The sequence below is a fragment of the Mus caroli genome, unplaced genomic scaffold (genome assembly GCF_978045245.1).
Source record: "Mus caroli unplaced genomic scaffold, Mus_caroli_1 scaffold_3, whole genome shotgun sequence".
NCBI classification, from domain to species: Eukaryota; Metazoa; Chordata; class Mammalia; order Rodentia; family Muridae; genus Mus; species Mus caroli.
This window is the reverse complement of record NW_028227258.1, coordinates 114,804,072-114,814,986: the sequence shown is the minus strand read 5'-3', so window position 1 is coordinate 114,814,986 and position 10,915 is coordinate 114,804,072. Positions and strand designations below refer to the sequence as shown.

The 10,915-nt window shown below is 35.5% G+C and overlaps 1 pseudogene; it reads right to left on the bottom strand.

Moving 5' to 3' along the window:
• Nucleotides 1–2,452: 2,452 nt before the first annotated feature.
• Nucleotides 2,453–10,915, bottom strand: part of LOC147005648 (large ribosomal subunit protein uL10 pseudogene) — a 73,038-nt pseudogene continuing 64,575 nt past the window's right edge.

Sequence of the window (10,915 nt, the reverse complement as noted above, 5' to 3'; positions counted from 1 at the left end):
TAAAATAGCTTTTTTGATCAGAGCAGATCTTAATTTTCCGCATCAAGAAATGGCATAGCTCATACTATGTATTTCATGACTATAGTTTGTATAGACCCAGAAGGATACAAAAAATAAAATAAACATTTAAAAAGTAAGGAACTCAGATACTGAGGCACGTCATGCATTATTCTTACCCATTTCATTAGGGGAAGTCAGAAGAATTTTGCTCATTTAATAAAGCCAAATGGCAGATTCTGAAATAAAATAACTAATTAAATCACTAATATCACTGTCACTTTCTTAGCAACATGACAACATTGTAGAGGTTCCAATATGCAAACATATAAACACATTAAAATCCCAAATGAAATATTATTTCAATAACAGCTAGTTTTAAAACCAAGCATAGCCCTTCGTGCTTTGCAGACTCTCCATCAAAGGGTGAAACCTATTTCTTTACCAACATCTCAGTGTCTAATCTTGCATGCCATTAGGACTTAATTCACTCAGTTATGAAGCACAAGTTAGATTCAAATTTCCAGCTTACTTATCACATGTGAATTTTTAACTAATGCTAAATTACTGTAAATGTCTCATGTTGTGAAGGAGGTGTGTGTGTGTGTACATCTTTGGGTCAAAGAGTAGAGAAAAAGAGAGACATACTGAGAGGAAAAAATTGGGAAATGAAAATAGGGAGAGGGAGAAAGACAGAGAGAGACAGAGAGACAATAACGTAATACAGATGATACAGCTAAAGCATGCTCCTATTCAGCTCCTGTGTAATGCCAAATGAAAGGAACAATGAATAACACACCAAAATACTGAAGTAATGAGATACACTAGAAAAATGTAGAACCCAAGTGTTTAGTGTATTTCATTAGCAGCTCTTGGTAATATGGATAATTGCTTGGAAAAGTACTAAGTGTTCTAATATAGCATTGGCGAAAACTATATTTGTTTGCCAAAGTTAAAATAGGGGTAATATTTTGCAATTGATCTTTTTATCTTATCCTACTTCAATTGTTTTAGAAAGAAACACTCCAGGACTACTGAGTAGTGATCCTGTGAAGTACTACTACCCATATAGTATTATATTGTCTCCAGTTCCATGTAAGTCAGTATATGGAATTATTAAATATTTGATATCAAAAATTGTTGTTGTCCTTTCAGAATACTAAAATAAAAATTTTAATCAGATACATGTCATTTTAGAAAATATAGAGGTTTCTACAATGTGGGAAGCCACATACTCCATTACAAGGTGGCGCTGGCTACCACCCATAAGTTTGGGTAAACAACCAATGTGCGAATGTGCAGTAGAGTTTTTTGCCGAGTCACTGCCTGGCCCGAGGCATGCAAATGAGGTACTGAAAGCATAACCATAACCAATCAGGTGTAGACATGGCCTATATAAGCAGCGCCAGTTCTGGGGCTCGGGGTCTTTTCGCCTCTGCAATCAAGCTCTCCCAATAAACGTGTACAGAAGGATCCTGTTGTGGCTTCTTTCTTGCTGGTGAATCAGGCGCTCACTCTACACAACTCCAGGTTGTGTAGAGTGAGATAACTCAGCGTCACCAGACAGTATATTCAGCGTGCTGCTGTCATAGAATTAACTTACACAGACCTGAAGCTGTTCACTGAAATAAGACACGTACAACCGTGATAATGAAACTATCTTCTGTTGTAATAAAGCATGTTGCTTTATACAAATCTTTGTTTTAGCAGCACAATTAACAACAACCACAGCAACCCACAAAATTTACCTAAGAACTTTGCTCCGGAATTACATATAATGCTACGTAAAAGGGTATGCTAAATGAAACTTTTATGTAGCATCCTATGTAATTCAACAGAATAGTTAATTTTTCTACCTGTTATATAGTAATATCCAGTACCTTCTCCTGGCTATGGTAGCAGAGCAGGCCACTCAGTAGAACATAAGAGACTTTAGTGTCTGCACAGTGAGGGTGTCACACGGAGATACAACTTTTCTTATCTGTGCATAATCAGATGACCCAATCATACCAGCATGTGGACTCTGACCTTGACATAAACCTTTGATATGTAGCACGTGTTTGCATTATCAATATCTGTTGCAAATTATACAGAAAATATACATATGTGAATTTTAATATTTTCTTTGTCCTACTTTTCAAAGCCAGCATCTTCTGTTTTAAGAGTTGTAAACTGCCGGGCGTGGTGGCACACGCCTTTAATCCCAGCACTTGGGAGGCAGAGGCAGATGGATTTCCAAGTTCCAGGACAGCCAGAGCAATACAGAGAAACCCTGTCTCCAAAAACAAAAAAATAAAATAAAATAAAATAAATAAAAAATAAAAAGTTGTAAGCCTTTGTTTCCTAATGTGTTTCTCTCTGATTAATCTGACTCAGCTGGTTGGTAGCCTTGAGGGGAAAGTCGAAGAAACAAAACTGCCTATCTTTACCTAATTTTTACGACCTGTCTTTGGCTTCAGCCTTGGCTAGGACAGCAGCAGCAGAAGTAGTGACAGTAGCCACAGAAGATCATCCCAAATACAGATGGAACACTGAAGAAGGCCTTGACTTTTTTAACAAGTTGGAAGGTTTTCTCGGTCTCTAAAAAGAATGTCAGGGCCTTCTTGGGTCCACTGATGATAGAGTGTGGCACCGAGGGAACAGTCAGGCAAACAATCAGGTGACAAATGCTTGCAACAAATAGGACACTCTCTATGAAGTGAGAGTGCAGAGTCTGCCCCTCGTTGTCAAGCACTTCTGGGTTCTAAGGACTGCCATTGCCAAACACTGGCTAATCAGCCCAAAGAAGAAAGGACAAGGGATATTCATCAGTGTGGCTTTACTGGCTTCCAGTTTGTCTCCAGATTGTATCACATGCATATCACTCATAATTTCAGCGGTTTCCCTGGAGATGATAACGGTGAGATTCAAAGGTTAGAAAGTAAGGTCTTCTCAGGCCTTAGACCAGTGCTCTGGGCTAGCACAGTGACATCATACCAGGTAATGGTACCAGTGCTAGTGGCAGTTGGCTCCTTATTGGCCAGCAGTGTTTTTCTAACCTCTGTGAAATCCCCTCCTTGGTGAACTCAAAGCTCACATTCCTCCCACAGGAGGCACCAGTTTCCCAGACTGGGTTACTGTCTCAACAAGCATCCTCATTAGTGTCACATCCTCTTTAAACACTTCACGGCAGCCCCTGTTGCATTGCCTTGACGCCGAGGTAAGACAGGGTGAACTGGAAGTCCAACTGCTTCCTTGAGATCATACCACGGAATTTAATTTTACTCTCTATTTACTCATTTGGCATGACTTAGAAAAATGCTAAACAACTAAAGTGATGAAAACTGGTCAAATGCATTTCACTCCCAAACATAATTGCTTACAATACTTAGAAAATATTACATTTGATAGAATGATGTTATAACATTGGTGTTACTTCTATGCATGTCATGTATGATTGCCAAATGTTTCACAGTAAAGTTTGTCAGGTCAGTCAAAGTGTAGCTGCTTTGAAAACCATTGAAATTCATTTCTCCTTGCATTGATGAAAATCTAAAACCATCATTTTATACTTATATATATTTTTAGCCAGATTACCACAAATGCATTAGAGGTCAGCTCACTAATAGTAATTAACTAAGTATGTTTTAAATATTTGTCATTACTAAGAAACTATTTAGGACTGCTTTCCAAACACAATGATACACATCATTTTAATAATCTAAGTGTTTAAACTATCTTTTCCAAAGAGTAGCCATTTATTACTGTCTAGGAATGAAGGGAAGGTAAAGAAAACTATGCTACTTTTAATATGGTAAATTATTTCATCTGAATAAGATACTTCTGTCAGTGTACTTATACATGATGAACAGACATAAAAAAAGTCATATCACAAATAGTACAAACTATCTTTTCTCTCACTTTCTCTCTCTCTTGCTCTCTGCACAATTTATGGTGTGTCTATGAATATTAATTATTTTTCTTACAGTTTACTGAATGATGCATTAATATGTTCACATTCAAGCTACACATGGGCACTGATTTACATCAGTATGTTATATGAACTTAGCAAGTTGAATATAATATCCTTACTATATGTTGTGAATTATTTCCAAAGATAAGCTACTAGAGTGTTATCTTCTATTTTAGTATGAATTTCCCTTATGAGTAAGCATATAAACATAAAATATTGACATTAGTTCTTCAATAAACCTTATTTGAATATTCTGTTTCAAATGTTTGTAAGTATTGTTTCAATACTTAACTACAAATATATGTAACTGAATCAAATACACACAAAATGGTGGTCAGTGTGAAGCCCACAAACATGGAATGTGAAAGTTCTTTATGGCTGATGCATTTTCTTTCTCCTCTGCCTTTTTCTCTGCTTCCTCCTCCTCTTCTCCTGCTTTTTCTCCTCTCTCTCTCTCTCTCTCTCTCTCTCTCTCTCTCTCTCTCTCTCTCTCTCTCTCTCTCTCTCTCTCTCTCTCTCTCTCTCCAGAATTATTTGTGTAACCCTAGTTGTCCTGGATATTGCTCTGTAGATCACACTGGCCTCAAACTCCAAGATCATTCTCCCCTGTGTTTGCATTAAAGGCATGCCTGAGTAGGAAGCAGTTTGCTTCCCAGCACGATATGGGAGATAGATTTCACATAACAGGAAAATTAATTTCACATGCTTAATTGAACCAGAAAACAATCACAGAGATTTTAAAATATAAAGTGTTCTGGGAATTAAAGCTAATAGTATTTTACTAATCCTCATACCTATGAACTGTTATATATTTCATAAGAAATATAAGATGGGTGATTTCACAACAGTGCTTAGAATGACTGTGAATCAGTTTATGAGGAAAGCGGCACATAATATAAACTGAAGCAGATTTCAAAGATCTGAGACCATTACCAATATGTCCATGAGATAATATTCAATATATTTAGTTAGATGAGCCTTATCACAAAACTAATCTTAAACCTCAGCTAGCCTTTTTTTAAAACTAAACAATCGGCAATGTGCAAGAATAAAATTACCTTAAAGCATTGAATTATCCAAGTAAATGGACACTGTTCTACTTAAAAAAAAACAAAAAACAAAAAACAAAAAAAAATTCCAGATAATGAAAAGACAATTTAATAGGAAGATGGTGGGTATCAGTTCATAGAATCAACTACTAAAATTAAGATAGTATTAGATATGACTTATAATTTTCAGACGCTGTTGAAAAGCTCTGAAACTACAAGACTGGCAAGATAAAGCCTATTAGAATGTACCACCTGGAAAATCTCATTCAAACTGCTACAATTGCACTGTTATTTGAAAACTTTATAATTTTGAATCACAGAGCAGGAAGCACAGATGGAGGAAATGATAAGAAGGCAAATTTTGCCACTCGAAGCAGCTTAAGTTCACCAATCACACAGGATCTCTAATGTATACAAGCACACTCTGTGCAGTAGAGGCAGCCTGCTTGGCTCTCAGTGATAAATGCTGTGATTTTGTGTATCATTTCATCTCATTTTGGATGTTGGCAGGATGTAATAATTTGATAATAAATGAAAACATCTTTAAGCACATAGTTGGAGGCAAACAGCAATTGGGAGACTTCCATGTTTATTTCATTTTACTCCATTTATCATTGAATTTATAATCAAGGAGACAGACAGTAACTGATGAAGACGGGGCCCAAATACCAGTACACTCTATAAAGTATCAGGGTGTTTAAACGAATCAGAATTTATTTAAATGTTGGTGTGTCCCCCACCCCCCACAAAAAGTATTTAAAACTCATTCATTGGTAAGTTAGAATAAAATCTAGAGAAAATATGAATTCAAATAGGAATTTTCTCCAAATATGTATCTGAGAAAATTCCTATATTTAGCATAATTGGTCTATGAAATATGCTTCTCACTGAATGTAGAGGCTGCAGTATCACAGGGGATAAAACAGCACTATGTATTTCTTTAAAGTTCAAAGTGATGGAAATAGACAGTATTAAGGAGCAAGTTACTTGAAACAGAATAAATAATAATCCCAATTATTGACTTAACACACAGAGTTTATGTTTTGTTAGGGCTGTTTTCTGCCATATTGAAATGTATTGCTTTTCCTGGTTCTTGTACAGAAAGCCAATTTACATAAAAAGACATTGTGCTTAATTGAGCAGCTAATTATATGAAAATGGCTGTCAGTCAAGCAATAGTAATTGGCTATTTTCAAAGTAAACAATGGTTTGGTGTATTTTATTAGCTCTTTTTCAATGTAGTTTCTCTGTAGACAATTTTATAATTGCTCTCTCTATATTTGATACATATTCAAGTTATACTCATCACATGGTATGAAGATTAAAAGGAAATTTAATCAACATATTTTACTGAATTATAGTTAATTAACAATAGATGTCATTATTTGTAAAATGTAATACTAAACTAGACATTTTTCAGATATACTATTTTTACCCCAGAGCTTGGTAGTGCCCTATTATGAATTTCTTGCAGTAGATGGGGATTAACACAGACACATACAACTGGACAATGTGCAGACAAGAAGAGATTTTGGAACTCTCAGTGCTACATAGATTGTCTTCACTAATTTCCTCCCTTCAGGGCTCAGGGAACCATGTAGAAGACAATTTAGAAAGATTGCTAGAGTCAATGGTAATGGATAATTCCAGGGAAACAATATCTTTAAGACACAGCAGGACTGATGGATATATGAACTACAGAGTTGTATACCTGCATTGCTTCAAGACACACAAGGTTCCATATTGAGAGGACAGAGGGAACACTGTGTCCCACCTGTAACCATGAGGATATCTGCAATTGATACTCACTCAAAAAAGGAAGAAAAAGATTTCTCTAAGGCAGACATTGGGAAATATCAATTACACTCCAGGACTTTCTTCATATCTAGGAGGTGTTGGTCAGCACAAAGCAGATACTACATATTTGTATTTATTTATGGGAAATTAGGTCTTTTGTTTTTGTTTTGGTAATTTTTGTACTACATCTTTTTTGTTATATTTATTTTTGTTTTAATTTTTGAAAAGAGAGAAAGAGAGAAAAAAGAGAGAGAGAGAGGGAAAGGGAGAGAGAGAGAGAGAGAGAGAGAGAGAGAGAGAGAGAGAGAGAGAGAGAGAGAGAGAGAGAGAATGTTATCAAAATATAGGGCATGAAGAAAAGTTTTCAAATTAAAATAAATTAAAAATTATTCATACCATATACAATCACAAAACTCAGACACTATTATGGATGGCAAAAAGTGCTTGCTGAAAGGTGTCTGGTATAGCTGCCTCCTGAGAGGCTCTGCCATAGACTTACAAATATAGAGGATGCTTGCAGCCAACCATTGGACTGAGCATGGGGTCCCCAATGGAGGAGTTAGAGAAAGGACTGAAGGAGCTGAAGGGGTTTGCAACTCCATAGGAAGAACAACAATATCAACCAATCAGCTCCCCCAGATCTCCCAAGGACTAAACCACCAACCAAGGAGTACACATGGAGGGACCCATGGCTCCAGCTGCATATGAAGCAGGGGTAGCCTTGTCAAGCATCAATGTGAGGAGAGGCCCTTGGTCCTGTGAAGGCTCAAAGAATGCCCCAGTGTAGAGTAATTTGAGGGCAAGAAGGCAGGGAGTGTGTAGGTGGGGAGAACACCTTCATAGAAGCAGGGGAATGGGGGATGGAATAAGGGGTTTCTTGGGGTGGGGGCTGGGAAAGGGGATACCACTTGAAATGTAAATAAAGAAAATAGCCAATTTTTAAAAAGGAAATTATATGTTATCACATAAAATTTAAATTTGCTTTTAAAATAAAGAGAACTCATTAATAAGGAAAAAATACAAACTAATTACTTCTGTAGTTGGTTATTAGGTCATTATGTTTTCAAATATTTTCATTTTACCTCAATTGAATTTTCATTAGAATTGCACTTAGTTAGTAGTTTTTGTTGGTACATATACAGTAAGTGCTCTGCAAATTTCACAAATTTTTTTCCAACTTAATATATTGGTTCTTCTTAGTCTTATCTAAACAGTAGAAGTTATTTATTGTATTTCACTTTTAATTATAAGACTTTTTCTCTATTATACTTTTTCACATAAAATAGTGTTTAGTTACTCTACTATTGTGAAAGAGATACACCATAACCTTGAAAATTTATAGGAGAAAGTGTTTACTGGAAGTTGTGGTTTCAGAAGGTGAGCCCATGTCTATTCTAGCTGGGCATATAACAACAGGGATGTTGGTGCAGTAGCTGAGTGCTCACATCATATCCACAAGCAGTAGGCAGAGATAGAGGAGGCAGTACAGGTACAGGTAGAGGTACAAGTAGAGAGACAGAGATATTGTCATGGGTAAGGACAGGCACATATAGGTAGATAGATTATATTATAATGTATATACATACATTAGATAGACAGATCATATTATATATATTATGTAATATATTAGATGGATGGGTAGATAGATAGATAGATAGATAGATAGATAGATAGATAGATAAATAGATAGATGATAAATAGGTAGGTAGTGAGCGGCATGGCCTTTTCAACAGTCAAACTTGCCCCCAGTTATAAACTTGCTCTAAGAGATAATATTACCTAGTCCTTTCAAAATGGTTTTGCAAATTAGGGGCAAGGCATTCAAATATATAAGCCTATGGAATCTATTGTCTTTCAAATAACAGCTTTTTCAGTACTTAGTGCTATCTGTCTGTCTATCTATCTATCTATCTATCTATCTATCTATCTATCTATCTATCTATCTATGTATCTATCTATCTACTTATCTACCTACCTACCTATCAGTATAATATAGATGATATAGAGAGACATAGACATGGAGATAGATAAGTGTCACAATGTTGGGAAGGATCAGAAGCAGTGACTTATAAATTTGTCTGTGATTTCCAAGTGTGTACCAATCACAGCCAGGATATTCTGTTAATTCTCACAGCTGAAAAAAATGGCTTTGAGACAGCAGGACAGGACATCCCTACCACCAGATTTCAGCTTCTATTTCAATTACTGAAAGCAGTATAACTGATCGTTGCCTCTTTAATATAACCCACAAATAAGCACATTTAAAAGCTAAGCTTGCACAGCTCTACAAGATGTTTAAAGTGCCATCCTTCTATGGGAACAGTGACTAAGTCAACTTTTGTTTCCACCATGTCAGATAGCTATAGAGGAATGGGAAGTCAGGCAGGTATGAAGTACACACATCCTTCTCTGTGTTCACACTCCAGTTCATTGTTCTTGAGGGCATATGTGAACTTGCTGGGATTCTTCTACCTGTTTTTTTTTCCCCATGATCCACTGCTTCTCCTACTTGTGGGTGGTGTTTCTTCAGACAGTGGCTGTCAGAACAATTTTTCTTCTGGATAAATTCCTGAGCCAAGATTTTTGTATGTTTTCAGTTGTACAACTGTGAGGGCAGCAGGAAACCTTGGCTTTTTTCTTGCTGTAGTCTGGGAGGACCCCTTAATATATACTGAAGCTGAATAGGGCAGCCTAGCCTCTCTTTATCTGTTGTATCAAAGGTATCATCTTGTGTTTATTAATGAACATAGAAAATAGATTAAATTAGTATACAAAAATCAGTATAAAATAGCTGAGTGTACTGAATGACTTCATGAACAGATTTCTGCAATAATGATACATATATCCACCTACCTCTAATCTTTAATGAACTATGACACAGTGAAGGTGTAGACTATAGTTTGAAAGTGAATGGTGTGGCATGAAATCACTGGTCATAACAGTTATGAAAGAAAAATAGGGAATAGGAAAAAATAAATTTGGAAATAAATCTGTCTGCTGGATTTATTATTAATTTCAAGATAAATTTAAAGATATGTAAATCTTTAAACAAAGATATTTAATGTTTGACAAAATGTCTGGGCACTCATCCCACTGACAGGATATAACAGTGAACTTGGGTAAGATAATTTCTAACATTTCAGATAAAGTGGAACTTTAAAGAGTTAATTTACCCTGTCTTACAGGAGGAATTCCTAGTTTTGTACCTCATGAGACATTATTTCAGCCTTCCTGGAAATCCCACACGTTTTGTAAACATTGAGACCTAGTGATGTTTAAACAAGCCACTTACTTTCCTGATACAGATGGCAAACACAAACTCCTTAAATTACTGGGAAGCTTATTAAAGATAGACTACCTGTGGAGTGCCTCAAAAGTTTGAACTACTACCAAGAGTGGTTTTATTTTCTAACCTAAAAATATTCAGAAACGAGAAAAATGGTTAATATGGTAAAATGTTTCAACGTTGTTAAAATAATACTTGGCTGAAGAAAAAAAAAATCTCTGGAAGGCCAAATATGGAGAATAGACTGGTAACACGGTAAGAAAAATAAACAACATGGCATCTCAAGTGAAAATTATGCTAATGTGAAATATATACAATGAGATTTCTAATGTAAAAATTGAAATCTAATAGAAGAAATAATTTATGCATCAGATATATACTCATAGGATTGATTTCCTGACTGCTTAACCTACAGTTCTTGTGCCCTTAGAGGCACTTCTGGGTCTGCCTAATTGTAAACAGATGAAATAGAGATATTTGTACTCTCACTGGTTAAAATAAGAAAAAGCTATATCTATATTATGCCCTTAACATAAATTCATTTTATTCCTAAATGAATTATAAAGAAATAAAAGTAATAACTCTATTAACCTCCAAATTGTTTACCTTAAATATTTTCTGTTTATGGTTCTTTAGATGATAGATAATACTGCTTACATCTTCAGTAATGTTTTCTTTAGTTCCTCAACCATTGCTTTCCTTTGTCCATTCCTAATTTGTAGAATCATTACTCTATTATATATTTCTCTTGACACTTTGGATTGAATTGTCCCATCTTTTTAAACTTTCAATTATTTTGTACCTGATTCTAGTTTCACTACATTGTAGAAGCTT